The sequence below is a fragment of the Alosa sapidissima genome, chromosome 8 (genome assembly GCF_018492685.1).
Source record: "Alosa sapidissima isolate fAloSap1 chromosome 8, fAloSap1.pri, whole genome shotgun sequence".
Taxonomy (NCBI): domain Eukaryota; kingdom Metazoa; phylum Chordata; class Actinopteri; order Clupeiformes; family Clupeidae; genus Alosa; species Alosa sapidissima.
The window spans coordinates 35528244-35551669 of record NC_055964.1 but is presented as its reverse complement, the minus strand read 5'-3'; the positions used below and the strand labels follow the sequence as shown (position 1 = coordinate 35551669).

Sequence of the window (23426 nt, the reverse complement as noted above, 5' to 3'; positions counted from 1 at the left end):
CCGTGAGACACACGCATTTGATTAGTTTCACACACTCACACGCCACACCCCCGATTTCTCACGCTGAAGTGTCAACCCGGTCGGTCAGATGCCTGAAAAATGAGTTTAGCCTATCTACAGATCTACCTGTTGAGCCAACGTTATGCTTTCAGAGACGGGGAGAGGGTTCAAGAGCACCCCCTGTCTGTGGAATTTTCTAAATGTTCTCTCATTTGCGATGCTAGGCTACTTCAGAAGCCATCCCAGGAGCGTTTCAGGTAGTGCTATGCTTTGAGTATTATTGAGTATTTTTCACGCTGAAGTGTCAACCTGGTAGGTCAAATACCTGGCAGATGAGGTTCAACTCAACTAAACCTATACATATGATATCACACATCGAGCGGAATCTAAGCTTTCCAATGATATTAGTGTCAAGTTGCTGTGATAAATGGTTCGCGAGAAAATTATAATTGAACCGACGTGCAATTTAGCTAATCATATTTGCATTTTGCACACAGTGCACACCCATTACTCTCGGTTTAATATCTCACTAACCCTTCACACAACACGTGGCAAACCAAATATCACTCATAATAAACAGCAAACCATACCGAATACGAGGATATAAAGCATGCCTCTGTGCAATAAGTGGTTCTTGAGTAATCCGGTTTTGAAATTGCAACACATTTCTACATAGCCTCATTGGGGCGAAATTATAATGTATTCTAATGTAAACTATTTGTCAGTAGGCCTACATACATTTTTGTAAATTGCTCAGCCATAGATTATCCCACTATCATGTTGTATATTGTCAGGTTCCAGTCAATCCCACTTAAATGAATATATTTATATAGGCATGCTTCCTAGTGATGCAAAATTAATGCAAAAATATGAAGAAAATCAAATAAAGAGACACAAATATTATATAAAGCCTGACTGACATAAGCCATATGCAAACATTCACATCATGCAGATATGGGTACATCCTGAAAAAGGAATAGCATGTAGGCTATAGGCTATGGCCATTACAATGACCAATATATTATCTTAAATGAACTAGCTGAATAACACAGGTGACCACTTCTGCATAATTTCATGGAGTGCTGAAATGTACACACATTTTTGAACATTTCTGAACTGTGAAATGTAGCATATGTTTTTGTGGTTGTGAACTTATTGCAATATCACCATAACTATTCCACCTGTGAATGCATGGTTATAATTCTGAAGTGCAAAATAGCTTAGGCTACAGCACAAATATTTCCATAAAAATAAGCGAGTCTGACCTCTGAATTTATTTTGAAAGTGCACCTGATTGATGCATTTAAAAGTTAAAATATACAAACATTTCTTAAATTCTTACAAAACACCCACCAACTTTTTAAAATTGTTAGTTTGGACCCCCCCACTTTTGCCGTGCGAAATACCAATGCTGTTTTCAGCATCTGTTTAGTGCTTCATTGTCATTTTCATTGGATTCTCCCATTTGCGCGTAAATCGCTCATAAACTCTTTTTTTTGTTACACGCATTCTCCCATTCCTCTTCTGTCACACACACAGTGACAAGCGCCAAATCCCCCACAGTGTTGAAGAGATCAGTCGTCCCCCTCACTTTTGATAAGGTAAAAAGCCTTATAGGTACGCCAAATAAATAATAACCTATAGGTTTACACTAGGCTATGTAAAACTCCCCATTAACAGCATCACATCACTAACCACAGCGACTGTTGTTGACAGCACAATCTCGTATTCACTCTGTTGGATATCTGAAGCCAGTTTGTCTACTTAGATACTGTAAATCCTCAAATTATGGCCGGGGTCTTAAGACAAAGTACAGGCCTTTAGGGGCAGGATTGTATTCGAGACAGCCCTTTATTTCTTATGCGGGTTTTTTTTTGAGACAGGCGTTTCTTGGAGCGGCATACTGGTAGGCCTTCAAAAGCATGACATTTTCGGTTTAGTTTGATATGTAATTTACTTTTGGACTGTTTGATTATATTGTTAAATGTTGGGACTGATGGGCACTGAAATCTGGGGAGGTATTTGATGATCACTATTACATATGTAGTTGAAAGAGTGTTGGGATTTCAAACAAACCTTTCATGCGTTCATTGAAGGTCCACGGTGCTATAATGGAAACCTTATTGCGTAGCCAAGTAGCCTATATATTGAGTTATTTTTAAATTATGCATGATTTACTTTTTATTAATTTCGTAGGCTGGCTTTATTTTGTTATATAGAAGTATCTAAATAACCTGTTAAAATGTACCAGAATTCAGGAAATTGCATCTAGTCCAAAAAAAATTTTTCTGGGGGAGGACCCCCATACCCACCCTCTGAAATGTCCCACCCACTTTTACAATGCCTCTGACGCCCATGGTCCTAGTAGTAGGCTAGATCCATTTGTTAACAATGTTCATTTAACTCTGGGACCCTGGTCCCAGGGATGGATTACTGCACGGGCCTTCCGGGCCCAGACCCAGGGGCCCAAGGTGTCAGGGGGCCCTGAAGCCCAAGCCTTTGCATGGAATCATTGCCTCAATATCAACACATCAGGATGTAGGCTATGAATCTGATTGAATTTATTGGCCAGATGTATTGGCCATCCCCAAAATGCTAGCCTGACGAGCCAGACCCACATTAAAATGTAGGGTCTGGGCACTCACCGTTCGCAGTGCTCAGTCCGAGGGGCGGGATAATCGGTTGTCTTTCAAATTCCCTCTGCACGCAATAGGACAGCACTGAGTCCCATGCGTTTTCCCACCAGCGGAGCTAGTTGGCTAGTTCAAACTTTTGCCATCTCAAAACAAGCTTAACTCGCGTCACACTGTTGGCCAACAGTAATATCCATCTTCTTTGTTTTCAAGTAGCAGGGAATTCAAGCCAAACCGTTGCAACTCTGCCATCAATCATTATGTTATGCCCCCCTAACGACTCTATAGACGATTTGATTGGCCTGATAGAAGTTTAATTTTTCGAGCTCACAAGCCAACGGAGAGTTGCTAGACTAGCCCTGGAAGCAAATGTAATTTGCTGCCGCTAGGGTGTGTCTAGATTTCTAAGCTACCGAAATGCAGCAGAATACAGGAAATCACATCAAACAAATGAAAAAAATTCTGGGGGAGGACCCCCAAACCCCCCTTCCACATATGCGACAATTAGTGGGGAGCCCTTAATACATGTGGGCCCAGGGGCCCGAAAGTTCATAATCCGTCCATGCCTGGTCCCTACACCTGAGAACTACTGATGTACGTTTTTTTTTACTGTACGGTATAATGCTGAATGAGCCAAACAAAAATTTCCGCAGCAACATTTTGGTTGGCCCCACCAAATCTCACTCCAAGGTTTTTTGAAAAGTTGGCAGCCCTGTATGTTCTCCCTGTGCTCCCTCTTTAGTGTTCCTATGTTCTCTCTTTAGTGTTCATCATGTGACCACATACAGGTTCAAAAGTTCGTTTTCGTTTCGTGAACCAGTTCAAAGCCTTGGTTAAAAGTAACGAGTACTTCATGCTCGTATTTCAAATGTAGTGGAGTCAAAAGTACAGTATTTGTCTTTGAGAGAAAAACAACACTGGATGGTGGTGGTATTTGGGACCTCAGATGGCACTCCATTAAAACCAAGTTTCTGTGAAGACATTTCCATTTCATTCTCACGCTCCTCGGTTCCTAATCATTTACAGATTGTTGTTAAATGAGGAGGTGAAGCAACACAGTGGTAGACATGCCCCTGTCCCAACTTTTTTGAAATGTGTTGCTGGCATCAAATTCAAAATGAACATATACTTTTCAAAAAATGTGGAACTTGGACTTGTGAAATGGTCATTCTCAGCTACTCAGAAACAAACTGTACATTTACTAGTTGAATAGTCTTAGCAGCTAAAAACATGAACAGATAGCACACCCTTTTCAGACATCTTTGTTTTCATGCAGGCGTTTGTTAGCCACTGGCAAATGTGAAAAAGGTGGGCTAGACATGGCTGTCATAACTTGATAAAAGTTTAATTAATTATCCCATCACAATACTGAGTAGGCTTGTTAATTTCCTACAAAACATCTAAAATGTTCGGTGCAAGGCACTGGCAAAGAAGATAAGTATTTATGAATGTAAAAACAAAAGATGACGTTTAATGATTGACATGATTATTAGTCTCACCTGAATTCACCCCTCCATAACGGGAGAGAAAGTAGATCAGGATTAAGCATTTGTTCATGCTGATGCACTGTAGTTGCTGCATAAAACAAATTAACGGATATGAAAAACTGCTCCGCTTCTCAGCTATTCTTGTCCTGTCCGATGTGTTTGTAAATCTTCAATCTTGTAAACATTCAGTCAGTTCAATAGCAGAGGCATGCTCTGAACTTTGACATTTATGAGGACTATAAATTGTGCATTCGTAAGATAATACAACAACCTGCTTGTAATAAAACCTTTTATTTATTAGACCATAGCTGGGGTAAAGTCTGCAGTGATTTTGAAAAGCCAAATTTACTCAAGACTAAATATGCATGTGTGTGTACGTACTGTATGTGTGTGCATACGTGCATGTGTATGTCTGTGTGCTTGTGTGTGTTTGCGTGAGTAGGCATTACAGGTGAGGTAGTGTTTGATTTTATTCCTTAGTCCCTCTCTGAGTGTGTTTATGAATTATTTATTTGTGGCTTATTTGTTAGGGACAGATTCTCTCAGAAAAAGGGGTGTGATTGGTGTCAAATTATGGTAAGTTACAACTTTTGGTTTTGATGTGTGTACTATTTCTATTACCTTTTCTAAATAATCTCACAAAAAGGACTAAGGCTTCTGCCCCATAGTCTACATTTGCCACTAAATAAGTAGTCACTAGTCACTGAGTTCTGTAATCAGGTTTTTTGATGGTCATTACAAGAGTCCATTCATTGATTAAGTATATTTTTGGGGGGCTTTTATGCCTTTAATTGACAGGAAAGTGGAGAATGACAGGAAGTGGGATCCGGAAAGGACCACGGGGCGGGAATCGAACCCGGGTCGCCGGCGTACGGTGCAGGTGCCCCAGCCAGTTGCGCCACGGCCAGGTCCATTCATTGATTACGTTTTTCCCCTTTGTGTGTGTTTCTCGTGTTGAATTGAATAAAACATTGTGCATATTCACAGATTATTCTTGTATTGCTTTAAAGTACATTTCCATACACACACACACATACAAAGGTGTATTTTCATTTTGTCAGTGTTGTGTTTTCAGGGTGTGAGTATAGTGTTACTGTTACCGGCCTCAGACCTAAGGGAATCTGGGCGGGTGCAAGGCCACAGGCTGGATAGCACTGTGGGTTAAATGAAGTGAAGAGATGAAAAATGTCAACTTGCTCAAACTTTATTTCTCGAGCTACGGTCTCCCCATTTACCCACTATGGTGCAACAGCGCCACAGTGCCATCTACAGGCATGAAGTAAAATAGATGAAAATGTTAGCTTAGTTCTAAATAAAATGACAAAAATAGGAGGGGGTGACTGTTTTTAAAAAAAATAAAACTAATATAGGCATTTTCTCTACCCATTACATTACCAGTTACCTGAAACATAAGAACAATCCTTTTTAACAATGCACCCGGGGTCTGATCACATTTGATTGTGGACTGGACACACGCCTTAAACCTATTGTCTATGACCAGGCATTTCAGATCGCTAAAATATAGCCTTCTTTTTATAAGTGCAAATGTTAACAGCATCTTGATGTCAGTGCAAATTATCATATTTTCCCATCAAGGATTTGTGAACAAAGATGTGTAAAGTAAAATAATAAACAGTGTAAACTGTGTCAACCAAAACAACATGATATTGCAGCTGTACATGTGCACACAATAATTATTATGCATCACATTTTACATACATATCTGCATTACTTAACCTAATAGTAAAATATAAAAAAATAAAAAAGTGTTTTGAACAGAAAATAACATAGGCTTACCTCTGTGTATAATGTTCAGTAGCTAAAGTAATGCATATAGAAGTAAATAGTTCACATCAATTGTTCCCACACAATGAGGCTCATTTTCAGAAATGACACCCAAATCACCTGAATTCTTCTTCAGATTTGCTTCATGCAAATAGTTTGCTAAATTTGCACTCAATTGTCAATCGCACAAACATATCACATTATGAAATAGCAACTGAACATTGACTACACCTGTCCTTTAGCATGCAGCACTGTAGCTGTGTGTAGTTCAGTATTATATATAACGGGAATAGAGTGTACAAAGTTGTGATGCTGGCGTTTCACTGTCATACCTTAATCAGACAGCAGGTGGAGCCAGAGCTGTAAACAAGAAGAACACAAAAGAAATCCAAACAAACACCATCACGTGGGGGCACATGGGGTCCACCTCTCTACAATCAACAGCACATTGAAGGTCAATGAATATCAACGGCACATCAACGGATATCAAATCTATGTTACATCAGCGGTAGTTACTAGAGTCTAGATTAGAATAGCTCATTGAGAGTGTTTGTAGTGGTACTAGAGTTGAGAGGTAACTAGTACCCTCTCAAGGATGTCATTCAATCAGTCCTTATATAATTACAAAATTATGTTTTCAATAAAACGATTTCACTCAAGTTCAGAATTCTCATTTGGAACAGTTCCACATTATGGTTTCACAGCTGAAGTCATAGCAGTCCTCTCTCTTTCAAGTTGATTCTGGCTCTAATGGTGTGATGCCTTCAATCTTCTCTGAATCTTCTGTGCCTATAAAAGAGGAAAATGGCACCAGTTCAATCAGAACAGCAGTAACCTTGTCATCGTTTAAGACTTTTTTTTCTTTCAACGTGTATCCGTAACATGCACTAAATGTCAAACCCAAGACCAGCTGAACATGGCTTAAATCACTGAACAACACTGAAGTATTTACTTAAACTAAAACTCTTCAATTCAAACTTCTGCTCAAAATGAAATCTGCTACACAGATTCCCAGAACATGAAACCAAGCGATCAGAGAATGTCAGATTTTGAGGGCAGGATGATCTACACACACTGAACCACATGAGAACAGTCCTGTTCACCCTGTACACATCTGACTTCTGCTACAACACCGAGTCATGCCACATGCAGAAGTTTTCTGATGATAATTTGTGGGGTGTATCAGGAACGGGCAGGAGGAGGAGTACAGGAGCCTGGTGGAGGACTTTGTGCAATGGTGCAAACTCAATCATCTTCAACTTAACACTTCAAAGACCAAGGAGATGGTGGTGGATTTCCGCAGGTCTAAGCCCACTCTGCTACCAGTCCACATTGATGGGGTCAATGTGGAGGTGGTTAGCACCTACAAGTATCTGGGTCTCCACCTGGACAATAAACTGGACTGGTCAGCCAACACTGACGCACTCTACAAGAAAGGGCAGAGCAGGCTGTACTTCCGGAGGAGGCTGCGGTCCTTCAATGTGTGCAGTAAGCTCCTCAGGATGTTCTACCAGTCTGTTGTTGCCAGCGTCCTCTTCTATGCAGTAGTATGCTGGGGAGGAAGCACAAGGAAGAAGGATGTGGGGCGAATTGACAGGCTGGTAAGGAATGCTGGCTCTGTAGTTGGAGCTGAACTGGAGTGCATCACTTCACTATCTGACAAAAGGACCCTGAACAAACTGATCAACATCTTGGACAATGAGTGTCACCCACTCCACAGCACTATTGTTAAGCAGAAGAGCCTGATCAGCTGGAGACTTCGCTCACTGCCTTGCACAACTGACAGACTGAGAAGATAGATAGATAGATAGATAGATAGATACTTTATTGATCCCCCGGGGAAATTCAAGGTCTCAGCAGCAGCATACATACAACACAAACACATTCTTTAACAGCAGGAAGAGTAATTAAAGTATATAATATAAAAACACAACTAAGCAGTAAGGACAGTAGAAGATAAAGAATATGCTAAATATACTAAAATACAAATTATACTAACACTTAATACAATATATAAAAATATACTAAAATACAAATTACAAAAAAAAACATTGCAGAACACAGATTCCAAAAATAATTCAGTGGAAATGCATGGATTCCAGTTTCTTCCAGTAGCAGCAACTGAAATCCATGCATTTCCACTGAATTATTTTTGGAATCTGATCCCTTATCATACCTGTTCATTCTTACTCGTCGCTCGACTTATCGTGACTAAATTCAAGATGGCTGCAAACGCTAAACTTCGTGAAGATACTGTCTGTATAAATCGTCTTGTAAGTAAACTACCAGTGCTTTTTCAAAGTTCTCAATGTCTGGTTTTAAATGGCAGGGCCCTCGGAAGTCTACCAATGAAGTGTGGAGATACATTGAGGCTCGTAAATGGGTGTAAAACAGTGATTTATTTGCATGGCTAGCCCGATGCCGAAGCACCACTATTGAAAAAGCTGTTGGTAGCATCGGCTAACTAGCGCCAGATTTTGGAGTGCAGGGGACAAGCCGAGATGGGCTATGAGACATACGTTCACACTCGGTATCATGTTTCAATACACTTTAGGTCAATATCACACCGGAATTCTCCTTTAAGTTTCCAAACATTCTCTCGTGGCAACAGTCAAGACAAGTTGGCATAAAAAGCCAGTTAGTTGAATGGAGTAGGCAAAACATTGTACCTAATCTGCTACAGTTTAGCAGCAAACAATTTACCTACACACTTCCTCATCGACCTAAAAATGACCCCGATACCTGTTAGTAGAGTGGAGTAGGCAATACATTGTACCTAATGGCCTGTTACAATTTTTTAAAAAATCAGATAGGGCAGACCTACAATATCACCTATCACCTAGCTACAGTAGCAAATGAAAACAGTTTTTAAACCTGCCAGCCAAAACTGCACAAAATTGAAAGTGTAGGATCATTATGACACCCTCCGAATGCATGCCAAGTTTCGTGAACTTTCGTTCATGGGGGGCCATACAATAAAATAATTTATGTGTACATTTAGTGACCGTACAGTCGTACACCAACAGAGTTTTCTGTGAATATCTTGAGAACCGTAGGGCCTAGGATGATCAATTTTTTGCGTACTGTATGTTTGCCTCCAGGGGTCATGTTAACCCATTCCATATGCACACATGTGCATAAACAGATACACATGCACACACATACATTCACAGTAATCATACGTATGACACATACTCACACAGTAGACATATGTACGCATGCATGCACGTGCACACACACAGGCACATACGCAGGCACACACACAAGCACATGCACGCACACACATACACACACTCACACACACCCACCGACACACACATAAGCATAAACATGTACACGCACACATGCACACAATTCAAGAATTTCTCAGAATTATGAACAGGCAAGATGGGGGTGGGGTTGTATAAAATGTATTTTACATGTGAAATCTATAAACTAATCATGTTTTGGTACTTGTTGTCTAGCAGATACCAATTTGAATTGAGTGTGCATAATGCAATTCAGTGAGACAGTTAGAATCATATATGCCTTTCAGCGTGACTTATTTTTGTGGGAAAAATGTGCTGGACTGGGCGGCGACAGATTAGTCTTGTATTAATTGCATACAAGTATTTTCATACACTCACACACAGTTGTATTTCCATTTAGTCCATGTTCTTGTGTTTTAATGGTGTGAGTATACACTGTAATAATAGAAAAACATTGTTAATTTATTGTTCATTTGATTTGTATTTTTTCACTACAGTAGCCTATTAGTATGTTAGGTTATTTACTTGAATTAAACTTTCTAATTTATGTGTATAATGAACCTATTGTTTTTGTTGTAAAATATCAACGTGATCATTGACCTGAAATTATACATTGATCAAAGGACTTTAATTAGATTAAGCATGATTCACGCATGCCCATTATGAAGTAAGTAATGGTTGAAGAATGAAAAAGAAGTTTGCTATCTTATAATTATCGCTGACATAGCGTTCGAAACATCATTGAATTTAACCTGATATTGTGCATTTTCATGCACTGGTAATTCCTTGGACTACTAGGCCTACTATTGGCTACATTATGTTTATGTAGAAATAAGGAAGCGCGCTCAACACCGTATAGTAGGCCTACTTCAACTGGGTGCTTAAACGTTCTTGATAGTTTAGTGTGAAAAAGAAGGGCGTCAGCCCGAAACGTTTGTGAGGCAGTTAAAAAGTAAACGAAACTGTCGAGTGCTTGCTTTATTTATTTATTTTTCTACATTGTGTTTATGCATACTCTTAATATATTGTAATAAATTGTTCATTCATCCAAAATGTATGCGTCTTTAAACTGCAATGATAGCCTGATTCTTCAGGTTTTGGCATGGCACATTCAGTTGGAATTAAGTGATTAGTAATAAGCTATTGTGTGGTTATTTGATTGCTTAACAAAGTCATAACTGACAAACATTAGGCCTTTGGAGGAAGAAATAGTCCCACGCTTTGTCTAAAGGCTGTGTCTGCGAAATGAAAGTAGTATGCCTGAACTGCAAAAAAAAAACGTTCCAACACGTGATACAGCCTACAGAAAGACAGGATGTTGGTAAACTACACTTTTACGCCGTGTTTTCAGACCCACTGCGGCGCGATAGCAGCAAAAATAAAGTAGCCAAAACTCGGGGAACACGAACACCGGGACTCTGCTGCAACGCTTCATCTGCAGAATTGCTCGATGATGCTGTAAACAGTGGCTTAGTCTGCAATGCTTTCACCACTGTTAATCTGTAAGTAGGCCTATATTTAATGTGCAGAATGTAGAACACATCATTCCCTTACTCCATAGGACTATGCTGTGCAGTCCTATATGATCAAAAATCTTTCCAGTCTCGCAAGTGGATTTTTTAAAAATATGTAGGCTTTTTTGCTTAATGCAATTCACTTCGCATGAAGTTGCTGCATTTGCTGCATAATGCAATTACAAATAAGGTTGTGTGGTGGCTACAAGCGTAAAATATCAAACAGCAACTTGAATGATTTTATTAATTTTAGGCTGGCACAACGACCGAAACGGGCTCTGCAACAACGGACACTTGTCACGTTTTGCATAAGCTTCGAAGCTCCCGGAAGTTCAATCACAGATCGACTTGTAACTCGACAGTCTTAACGAACGTTTGTTTTGGTATTGTTTGGGGACCACGACGCTTTTATTTTTGTATTTTTTACTTCAAATGTCATGCTGCCATACAGGTAAGGTACAATTATAAAAAAAATAATTTTGTGAATTCAGTGTAGGCCTTATTAAATATTTTATCTGAAAAGTGGGGCTAGTACGATTCAGGTCCACAAATGCCCTGTTCAGAATAAGACACCTTACTCTAATAGCAGGGTTCCCACTGCTCATGGAATTTCTGGAATATCGTGGAATTTTATAAAGTCCCTTCTGGATATATGGAAAGTTAGGGCATTTTATATGTTTTTGAGGCAAAGTCATGGACTATCAGGGAATTTTGTTGTAGCAGTTTAAAATGTACTTGACAAAATACATTGGCCTAATACATATTGTAACGATTTGATAGCGACACACACAGTTCTCCAATCTAAAGGTTTATTAGCTGAGATCGAGAGCAGGGACACAGACACACCAAGACACCATTACTTAGGAAACTCAAGGGAAGTCAAGAAAACAAGCACGATACACAAGCAGGGTAGTCACATACAATACACCAGGTAAAACACATGAGGTAAAACCTAAAGAAATACTACACAAGCTAACGAATACATGACAAGGAAAACGCAATTACACTAACTAAAACCGACATTACACAAACCAGCATTCACACACATTGCATTCTGGGAGGCTAGCACTCAGTCCAAAAGACACCGACGTTACAATATATAATTCCATGCAGAATTTGTATATATCTGGTTATTAGCTTTACTGTTTGCTTGAGTAGCCCAACTGTGTTTATTCAATGCCTATGTATTCATGTCCCGCTTTTAAAAAGGAAAATATTTTTTACGCTACGCAGGTGCTCTGAAATCATTGCTGAGCATATTGTACTATTCATTATATAGTAAGTCCAACCCAGTCTCACGTCTGAACGTGTCACTGTCACGTTAATTAATCTATTGGGACGTGTTGTGTAACACGTTTCCTTGTTAAAAAACGTGTTGAGCAGGACGTAATTATCGTGTTACTATCACGTTGTATTTCGCTTTCAGCCAGAACCACGTCATCTGTCAAAAAAGCCCGACCCAAAATGGCGAGAATGTTATTTGATGCTTTTGACGTGCAGTTTCATACTCTTAAGCCTGCTTTGAGTTGTGGGTTAGAAGGAGCCACCTTCTAGCTAGCAGTTTTAGAAGGCTGAACCCCAGAATCCAGAAACAAGAACCGAGCAGGGACGGAGAAAAGAGAAGAATCCAAATGGGAAATGAGGTGAGCCTTGCTACTGCCGCTAGCATGATCATTTTGCTAGCAATTGAGCAAAACATTTTAAAGTTGATTTAACATGAAATAGTAGCCTATGCATGGGCAATACTGTGAATTCAGAGTAGGCTTGCACAACTTATAATTTAGCTAACGTGCATGATGTAATGTTACGTTAATCTGTAAAACAGCTGTTGTCTGTGTAAATTAACATTGTAGCCTAATATTGTTAGTGTGGGCTACAGCTAACAGCTGGGAGGTAGCCTATCAGCCAGGCATGTATAATCGATAATCATGATGAACGTGAATAGATTTTGTTGCGAAAACGCGCATTGTTTTAGGCCACATATCAGCTATAAAACAATTGTATTCTGATACAGCAGTTCTCCAGATGTTAGATATTCACTTATATTATAATATAATTTTGTATTTCTTTAACCTGATTAAGAGAGGGGTTTAATTCAATAGAGAATTGCAATGTTTGTAGCCCATAATATTAGAGAGATTAGGCTAGATTTAGATTAGATTCAACTTTATTGTAATTTAAAAGAGTAGGCTACAGGTACAGAGCCAATGAAATGCAGTTGACATCCAACCAGAAGTGCAAAGAAGCAGTTATGTAGACGATCAAGATTAATTATGTACAACAGTTAGATAAATAGGCAAGTTTTCCAGATGACATGTGTACAGTGACAGAAATAGCCTATACAGTGAATATGGAATGTGTGTCTAGCCTACAACAAAACAAATTGATAATAATACATAAATAATACATAATAATGATAATAATAGCAGTAATTACAGTAGGCCACTCGCACTGTTGTTGGTGACGTGTCTGTTTCCTATTATTCCATGCCACTCTCCTACTGTCTCCTTTACTGCCCTGCGCCACTTGCCTACTGTCCAGCACAACTCGTCTACCATCTCCTATGCTGACCCACGCCACTCACCTACTGTTTCCTAACTGTCCAATGCCACAAACTGTAACATTAAGCTGACACAATCTTGCTGCACGGTTACTTATCTGCATGCAATCACTATTGCCAGCTGTTATGAGTAAACATTATATTGGGACACCAATATATTTCTGATTTCTGATTCACGGGCAGTGTATTTGCTACTGAAGAAAAGGAGAACACATAGTAATTGTTCTTGGATTGAGATTTAGAGTAAGGTTTCTATTGATCTTTTTCAGATAAGGCCTCTTCATTTTCATCTGTGAAGGATCTACATGGACTTGGTCTGGATAGCCTTTCCTGTTTTGATGAGCCAGTCGGTATGTATTTGACATTCTTTAGGATAAAAGGAGCCATATGTTATCAAAAATTCTACACCCATATGTAGAAAAGCTTTGTTGCTGTTTGTTATTGTTGTTGTTGAAAACTACGTTGAATGCAAAGAGATGCATATGTCCCTTGGGAGGAGAGGGATGTGGATGATTGAATTGTCCAACAGACATAAAAATATGACTGTGTATGATTGTGTTTGTGTCTGTATATGATTTTTTTGTACTTGTTGCATTTTAAGCATGCTTATATACTTTACGCCATGGTGGTCTAAATTGTCTTTATTGCCACTTGCAGGGTCTATAGGAGAAACCCTATATGAGCCCCAGGGTGAGTAGTGTATAATTACTTTATCCCAAGATTGATTTTCGTAGAAAGGTGTTCAAACCAAAATCAAACCAAAATCATAGATAGATAGATAGATTTATTATTTGTCCTTTCGGAAAATTGTTCTGCGCCATACAGTAGACAGTTAGACAAGACTGAATACAAGACGGAATTCCCCTCACCCCAACCGCCCCCACCCTACCACACTCCCACACATACACAACATCAGGGCAGAAGGCACAGACCCCACTACACATTTATAGAATGATAAAGTGCAGTTGTGCATACTGTGATAGTCCAGCTGGAAAGAAAGTGCATGGTCCTGCAGGTAACGTCTTGTTCATCAATGTAATGCTAGTTGGAATGAATTACCTACTGGCTCAATTTGTTTGGAAAGAAGGTAGCCTGAACCTCCCTGATGGCAACACCTCATATGCCTGGTGTATGGGATGTGACATATCTCTATTATTTGCATGACCTTTCTTCAACACCCTTCTTTCACAGGTCGTAGCAATACTGTCTGGTTTTTGCCCCTCAACCTTGCTGGCCATGTTAACTATCTTGCTCAGTTTGGGTTTTTTTGGTCACTGACAAAGAGAAATACCAGGTAACACAACAAAAAAGTAGCATGCTCTTCACAAATGAATGATAGAAAAGTAATATATCTCTATCCACTCTAAATTGTCTTAGTTTGCACATAAAATGCAGCCTCTGCAGCCCCTTTTTATAGATGGTGTTGGTATTACTGTCCCATTGCAACTTATTATCTATTATTGTGCCTAAGTACTTGTACTCGACTACAATCACAACATCCTCACCATTTTTAACCATACACTGGGGGGGCTGGCTCCCAGTTCTGTACTGTAGTCTATTATTATTTGCTTTGTTTTCTGTATATTTAGAAGATGACAGCTGGACCTACACCATTTCGCGAATTGATCCACCCAGGCCCTGTAGTTGGTCTCCTCGCTATTCTGTATTAACCCCACTATTGCTGTGTCATCTGCAGATTTTATGAGGTATGTAAACGTTCGAAAAACGCAGAAGAGCCCCGTATAAGAGCCCCAGTGTGATAGGCTGGTTGCTGTCACGTGACACACGCCACCACAAGAAAGCGGAAACACATTGTAGAGCCGTGTGGGGTAAGGTAAGTTAAACTACGTAAATTTAGTAAATAATAATTATAACAAATAGTTGTACTGTATATACTACACGTTATGGTTAAATTATTGAAATGAATGCGATGGTGATACAATCCTGCTTTTCAATTAGTTGACATGGTGTTTGACATTAAATTATAATGAGGTCAGTTTCATGTAATAAGCTATTTGTTTCTTTGGGTCTGGTTAATTGAAATTAGCAATTTCTTAGTACAATTCAATGTCTTATAATGGTAAAAGACGTGGACAAATACATGATAATTAGCCAAATAAATCGTTGTTCACGACACGTTATGGTTAAATTATTGGAATGAGTGTGATGGTGATACAATCCTGCTTTTCAATTAGTTGAGATGGTGTTTGACATTAAATTATAAGCAGGTCAGTTTCACGTAATAAGCTATTTGTTTCTTTGGGTCTGGGTAATTCATGTGACAAAAAATTCTGTTATAGGCTACTACTGTTTTTCTGAAAAACAAAGCAGTACAACATTTCTATCTCCAAAATAATGCATTGTACGCTTGTGTGTACTACGTAGTGCATGCAGCTTTCAATGTCCAAAGTAGCCTATACTGATTTTCCTGCATAAGAACTACAAATACTCCTCCAAAACTACAGTGTTGACACTTGAAGTTGTGGAGTTACATTTTAGTAGCCTATTCTATAATAGCATAAATACCCACATCGGTTTTACCTTTGTCCCACCTGTATACAACATATGTCTATGAATTGCAGTAGTGATCAAATGAAAAAGGAAAGAAAGGTGTCCTGATGTGTTGTTTAGGGATGGTCCTGCAATGTTTTCTCGACATATCTTTATGTCTTTTTTTTCTCCCCTCTACTTATGTTTTCACAGATCCTTGCTCCTGATATCCCGATGTATGGGTTGCACTTCATTATATGACTCCAACAGAACACTCACAGAAAGGAGAGTAGTATCAAACTACAAGACAGCCAGCATGTAAGCAAGGCCTTGTTTGTCCTTGTTTGGCTACTCATTTGTCTACTTCCTGAAGAGGCTGAAGCATGCTGGCCTCCTTGCTTCCATTAACAGCTGTGTTATGGAGTGCATCCTCACATCATGGTCTACTGCAGCGGTGGATACAGAGGACAATTGGCAGGTATTTTACGTCACTTTTACATTACTTTTACTGTGATTTTGCTAGATATGGTTGTCGCTGTGCTAAATATAGGCCCATATTGTAGATCGAGAAACGCATTGTACAGCTGATACATCTTGGGCTATACTATTAAGGGACAGCTGTATTGACCACCTAAATCATATATTTTCTGAAAGCCTATAGCCTCTAGATGTCAATTAATATACATTAAGACATGTCCCACCTTCCTACTGACTTTGGTGCATCATAAGGCGTACATAGGCCCATAATGTAGATCAAGAAACACATTGTACAGCTGATACATCTAGGGCTATAATATTAAGGGACAGCTGAATTGACCACCTACACCATATATTTTCTGAAAGCCTATAGCCTATAGATGTCAATTAATATATATTAAGACATGTCCCACCTTCCTACTGACTTTGACATATCATAAGGCGTATATAGGCCTATATTGTAGATCGAGAAACGCATTGTACAGCTGATACATCTTGGGCTATAATATTAAGGGACAGCTGAATTGACCACCTAAACCATATATTTTCTGAAAGCCTATAGCCTCTAGATGTCAATTAATATACATTAAGACATGCCCCACCTTCCTACTGACTTTGGTGCATCATAAGGCGTACATAGGCCTATATTGTAGATCGAGAAACCGATTGTACAACTGATACATCTTGGGCTATAATATTAAGGGACAGCTGAATTGACCACCTAAACCATATATTTTCTGAAAGCCTATAACCTCTAGATATCAATTAATATACATTAAGACATGTCACACCTTCCTACTGACTTTGACATATCATAAGGCGTACATAGGCTCATATTGTAGATCGAGAAACGCATTGTACAGCGGATACATCTTGGGCTATACTATTAAGGGACAGCTGTATTGACCACCTAAATCATATATTTTCTGAAAGCCTATAGCCTCTAGATGTCAATTAATATACATTAAGACATGTCCCACCTTCCTACTGACTTTGGTGCATCATAAGGCGTACATAGGCCCATAATGTAGATCAAGAAACACATTGTACAGCTGATACATCTAGGGCTATAATATTAAGGGACAGCTGAATTGACCACCTAAACCATATATTTTCTGAAAGCCTATAACCTCTAGACGTCAATTAATATACATTAAGACATGTCCCACCTTCCTACTGACTTTGACATATCATAAGGCGTACATAGGCCCATTTTGTAGATCGAGAAACGCATTGTACAGCGGATACATCTTGGGCTATACTATTAAGGGACAGCTGAATTGACAACCTAAACCATATATTTTCTGAAAGCCTATAGCCTCTAGATGTCAATTAATATACATTAAGACATGCCCCACCTTCCTACTGACTTTGGTGCATCATAAGGCGTACATAGGCCCATAATGTAGATCGAGAAACGCATTGTACAGCTGATACATCTTGGGCTATAATATTAAGGGACAGCTGAATTGACCCCCTAAACCATATATTTTCTGAAAGCCTATAGCCTCTAGATGTCAATTAAAATATATTAAGACATGTCCCACCTTCCTACTGACTTTGGTGCATCATAAGGCGTATATAGGCCTATATTGTAGATCGAGAAACCGATTGTACAACTGATATATCTTGGGCTATACTATTAAGGGACAGCTGAATTGACCACCTAAACAATATATTTTCTGAAAGCCTATAGCCTCTAGATGTCAATTAATATACATTAAGACATGTCCCACCTTCCTACTGACTTTGGTGCATCATACGGCGTTTGCAGGAAGGTGGACCATGTGCTAATGTATGTTAACTCACATGTATAAGTGACAAGCTTTAAGAAAATATATGCTTTGCATGGCTAAAATTGCTTTACCTTTATGTTGGAGCTCAAAATCATATGCCCCATTCATTCGCCAATTTACAAAATAGTGTGATGTATACATTTATGTCCTCCAAAGTTTGCAGGAAGGTGGGCCATGTGCTAGTGTATTAAGGGACAGCTGAATTGACCACCTAAACCACATATTTTCTGAAAACCCATAGCCTCTAGATGTCAATTAATATTAATTAAGACATTTCCCACCTTCCTACTTACTCTGGCATATGATAAAGCATACATAGGCCCATATTGTAGGTCGAGAAACAAATTGTTCAGTTGATACAATTTGGCGTACACTATTAAGGGACAGCTGATTCAACCACCTAAACCATACTAGGACTTGGCCCACCCTCCTTAAATACTTTGGCACACTATTTGAAAGGCATAGACCTGCATTTTATAAGTGGACTTTATAGTCATCAGTATGTTTGAACATGTCAAGAGATACACTGAGATTGTAGTTTCTTTCTTTGTACACTTGTTTTATCTCTATTTCTAATTTCCAGGTTGTCAGCTGTTTGGTTATCCCCAAAGCAGAAAGACATGCCAGGAAGGAGCAAGGCAAAGCCCGGGGATTTTTCTGCAGCTGTTCCTGCCCGTTATAGAAGGACTGCTCCTGAGAATAGATGGGTGTCTACATCGTTTTGCAAAATGGGTCTTCTACACATGATGTTTGTCAAGCACTGCTCATTGACTGGCCAGGGGTCCTCTGTATTGTGACCACTGGTCAAAGGCGCCACATGACTGTCTCAAAGTCCTCTACATCATTCCGGTGACGGGACTTCTGGCCTAGTCTGACAGGATGGGTCTTGTGTTACTGTGACCAGACGGCTCAACAATGCATCATTCTCATCCATGCCCTTATCGCCTCAAGACTGGAGTACAGCATTCTCTATGGTCTTGAAAAATATTACTGTCTTTATTATTATTATTATTATTATTATTATTATTATTACAGGTCTCTCTGCACCCGAACCAGCAGGTTCAGAGGAAGCTTCTTTTCTGTGGCTGTCACCCGACTGGACTGTAGCTCTGTATCCCGTGGTGTATACTACGAATCTCGATTAGTCGGTTAGCGAGGTATGTTGCGCTCAAAGCCAGGGTATGCTGTGACACGAAAGTGGATCTGTTTTAGTGTCGCTGTATCACCATGGTATCTTATGCTGTCAACCAAACCTGGTCGGGAGGAGGTTATGTGCTAAGTTATAGCTCAAATCGTGTAATCTACCGCCCCACTGACCAATCAATTGTCTTAGAAACGAAGTTATCTCACGTGTAGGATTCTGTCATATATCGTACAGGTGGAGCTCCACCTCTACTAACATTTTGGATCTCAGATGCACTTTAATAGTGCTGTGCGTGCAGATATCCCACTATGGACGTGCATACCATACAACAACTGATGACAGTTGATTTATTTGATGTTATAGGTTAGACACAAAAAATTACCGCAGTGTAGATTAAGCTATCGCTCATAAATGCGGAAGTAATTGTTTTTAAATAGAGGCGGTCTTGTAATTGTTTTTAAAACGTGCGTCTCCACGTTTCACGATTGGCCAACGTCATCCCAACACCGAGAACGCGCACAGATCTGAGCTGGAAGCCTAGTTTGACAAATATATCACATAACTGCTATCGTAGTATCACTTAACATATACCCCTGAGTCAAGGCTTTGTCAAGCCTCGATATGTAGACATAACCTAGATATGTCTAACGTGCTTCGTAGTATACCCCACCGGTGACAACCAATTAACTAAGCCCCCAAATACCCTATCCCACCCATAGTGTTATTTATTTACAAATGCACATACTGTAATTACAATTATACATAACCATATTCTACTGCTCTTCATGCTCTTATAATGTTACTGTTTCTGCGCTACAATGGTACTGTTACCACACTGCACATATCTGTCTATATGGTTCATACTGAATATCCATATTTATTCTGTTTTTCTCATATGTTCTGTTAATACACTGCCCATATTTATATCTAATGTATATTACTCTAAACCACCTGCTGTAAACCAACTGCATATTACTGTCTACACAACACTATACAGTATTTCTTGTCCTGCCTATGCACCATCTGTCTATACTTTGTATATCACATTGCACTTTTGCTTTGTACAGGGTTCCCACGGGTAATAGAAGTCTATTCCAGACATGGAAAGTCAGGGAATTTTTATCATTTTGGGGGCAAAGTCATGGAATATCAGGGAATTTTGTCGTAGTAGTTTATGATGTACTAGCCAAAATGCATAACATATTTCCACATAGTATTGGTGTATATCTGGTTATTAGCTTTACAGCTTGCTTGAGTAGCCCAACTGTGTTAATTCAATGCCTATTTATTCATCTCCCGCTCTAAAAAAGTAAAAGACTCTTGATGCGGGTGCTCTGAAATCATTGGTCGGTATATTGTAAGTCATGGAAATTCAGGTGTTTTGTCAGGGAAAAGTCATAGAATTTTACATTTGACTTAGAGTGGGAACCCTGTTTGTACTTTTACTCTGCACAATGACAATAAAAGTGAATCTGATCAAATGTAAATTATTATTTAGTGCCTGTAGTGCTGCTTTGTATTAGCATATACCTTTGCTGTTTGTTTTATGTGTATTGGACAACCCCCTGTTTAAAGCAATCACAAACTTACATATTTTGATTGATCTTGATACACAGATGTGTGTTGTGCTGAAATAAACCCAATTTCACTTATCTTAGGTGCTGTGGGACTTTTGATGCACACGAAATCTTAAGAAATGGCCGTTCAGAGAGCATTGTTTTGACAGATGTTGACCAACAAAAGTTATTAAATCATAAACAAACCATTAAAACATCCATATTTTGATTGAATATGATACACAGAGATGTGCTGTGCTGAAATAAACCCAATTTCACTTATCTTAGGTGCTGTGGTACTTTTGATGCACAAGAAATCTTAAGAAATGGCCGTTCAGAGAGCATTGTTTTGACAGATGTTGATCAACAAAAGTTCTTAAATCATACACAAACCATTAAAACATCCATATTTTGATTGAATATGATACACAGAGGTGTGTTGTGCTGAAATAAACCCAATTTCACTTATCTTAGGTGCGGCGGGAATTTTGATGCACAAGAAATCTTCAGAAATGGCCGTTCAGAGAGCATTTTTTGACAGATGTTGACCAACAAAAGTTCTTAAATCATACACAAACCATTAAAACATCCATATTTTGATTGAATATGATACACAGAGGTGTGCTGTGCTGAAATAAACCCAATTTCACTAATCTAAGGTGCTGTGGGAATTTTGATGCACAAGAAATCTTCAGAAATGGCCGTTCAGAGAGCATTTTTTGACAGATGTTGACCAACAAAAGTTATTAAATCATAAACAAACCATTAAAACATCCATATTTTGATTGAATATGATACACAGAGATGTGCTGTGCTGAAATAAACCCAATTTCACTGATCTTACCTGCCATGGCAAGTTTGATGCACCGGACATACTCAGAAACTACAATTGAGACACCCATATGGCCAGACCGGCCTAGGTAAGTGTCACACCCATTATTTCATGAAATGTCAACATGTGGCACATATTTTGATACAGGGAATGATAACAAACGTGTTTGTCAAATTTGAGACCTCTAGCTGCTTGTATGTTGTCAGGAGGCGGAGCCAAAGATTGGAAAATGTAGATTTCTAGGGGGCGCTATAGAGTCTATGAATGTGTGAGGTGTGATTTTACGTATCTCATATATTTTATGTCATAGGTAGATGTCACATGCCAAATTTAGTCTGTTTATGAGGTATGCAAGTTAGAAATGCTAACCCTAGGTTTAGATGGCCATAATTTGCATAGGTCAGACAGGCCTTGATAGGATTACACCAGTTAATTCAAGATAGTACCAACATGTGGCACATATTTTGATACAGGGAATGATAACAAACTTCTTTGTCAAATTTGAGACCTCTAGCTGCTTGTATGTTGTCAGGAGGCGGAGCCAAAGATTGGAAAATGTAGATTTCTAGGGGGCGCTATAGAGTCTATGAATGTGTGAGATGTGATTTTACGTATCTCATATATTTTATGTCATAGGTAGATGTCACATGCTAAATTTAGTCTGTTTATGAGGTATGCAAGTTAGAAATGCTAACCCTAGGTTTAGATGGCCATAATTTGCATAGGTCAGACAGGCCTTGATAGGATTACACTAGTTAATTCAAGATAGTACCAACATGTGGCACATATTTTGATACACGGGATGATAACAAACTAGTTTGTCAAATTTGGGACATCTAATGACTTGTGTGTTGCCAGGAGGCGGAGCCAAATATAGGAAATATTGGATTTCTAGGGGGTGCTATAGAGTCTGTGAATATGTGAGATGCGATTTAACTACACACTCAAATATAACTGCTTGTGTGTTGCCAGGAGGCGGAGCCAAAGATTGAAAAAAAAAAAAAGGATTTGTAGGGGGTGCTACAGAGTCTGTGAATATGTGAGGGTTGAGTCCATTTCACTATATTTTGTGTCATCCAAGGATGTTACATGTCAAATTTAATCAGTCATATTCTTGTTAGAAATGTGAAACCAATGTGTACATGTCCATGAATTGCAAAGGTCAGACAGGTCAGATAAGCTTACACCAGTAATTTTCAACTAATAACATGTGGCACAAATTGATATAAAGGGCATAGAAATTGGCAACTGGTTTGCCGTATTTGAGACCTGTAGCTGAGTTTGTATTGCTGTAGCTTCCTGGATGTGTGAGGTCATTTCACTTTGAGGTTTCTGAATGTGTGAAGTAATTTCACTCCGATCCCATATTTACTAACCCTAGGTTATTAGGTCATAGGTCAGACAGGCCTTTGTAGGGTCACACCAATTACTTCACAACATTAGCACATATAATGCATGTGATGAAAACAGACTTATCTGAGGTTAATTTAAGCCTTGACCTTGCTGATGAAAACCAGAGTGCAGTCAATCAGTGGTCCAAACATATAGAACCAGTACAAGTGAAAGACAATTGAAGTAATTATTTACAGTCCTTTACTATCAAATATGCTTTAATGTACATTGATACATGAAGGGGATATTGAAGTACTCAAGTCCCAAAGAAGGATGACAATACAATAGTATTATAGTCAATTAACATAACTCAATAAAGAATATGGTTACAATTTCAAGCATGATTTAAAGAAATTGACTTTCAAAAACTAAAAAATTTGCGTTTTTTAAGTGATTATGGATTTTTATAGTCTAAGAGCAAAAATAGCAGTATTGCTTAAGCCTATATGATGCACCAAAGTAAGTAGGAATGTTGGACATGTCTTAATTCATATTAATTGACATCTACAGAC

At 38.9% G+C, this 23426-nt stretch overlaps 2 protein-coding genes and 1 long non-coding RNA gene across 5 annotated transcripts in view; 2 read left to right on the top strand and 1 right to left on the bottom strand.

The window, feature by feature from the left end:
• The window catches only part of LOC121715131, a 315706-nt gene that overhangs the window by 229431 nt on the left and 62849 nt on the right, over positions 1-23426 (bottom strand). The gene's annotated exons all lie outside the window — the stretch shown is intronic.
• The window catches only part of LOC121715170 (major histocompatibility complex class I-related gene protein-like), a 90648-nt gene that overhangs the window by 37389 nt on the left and 29833 nt on the right, over positions 1-23426 (top strand). The gene's annotated exons all lie outside the window — the stretch shown is intronic.
• LOC121715198 lies at positions 7346-18853 on the top strand. Of its 2 annotated transcripts, XR_006033551.1 has the most exons (4): positions 7346-7355; positions 15046-15061; positions 15931-16195; positions 18574-18853. It is a non-coding gene; the product is annotated as an uncharacterized LOC121715198 (long non-coding RNA). The 2 variants fall into 2 exon arrangements; XR_006033552.1 differs by lacking the exons at positions 7346-7355; positions 15046-15061 and adding an exon at positions 14505-14933.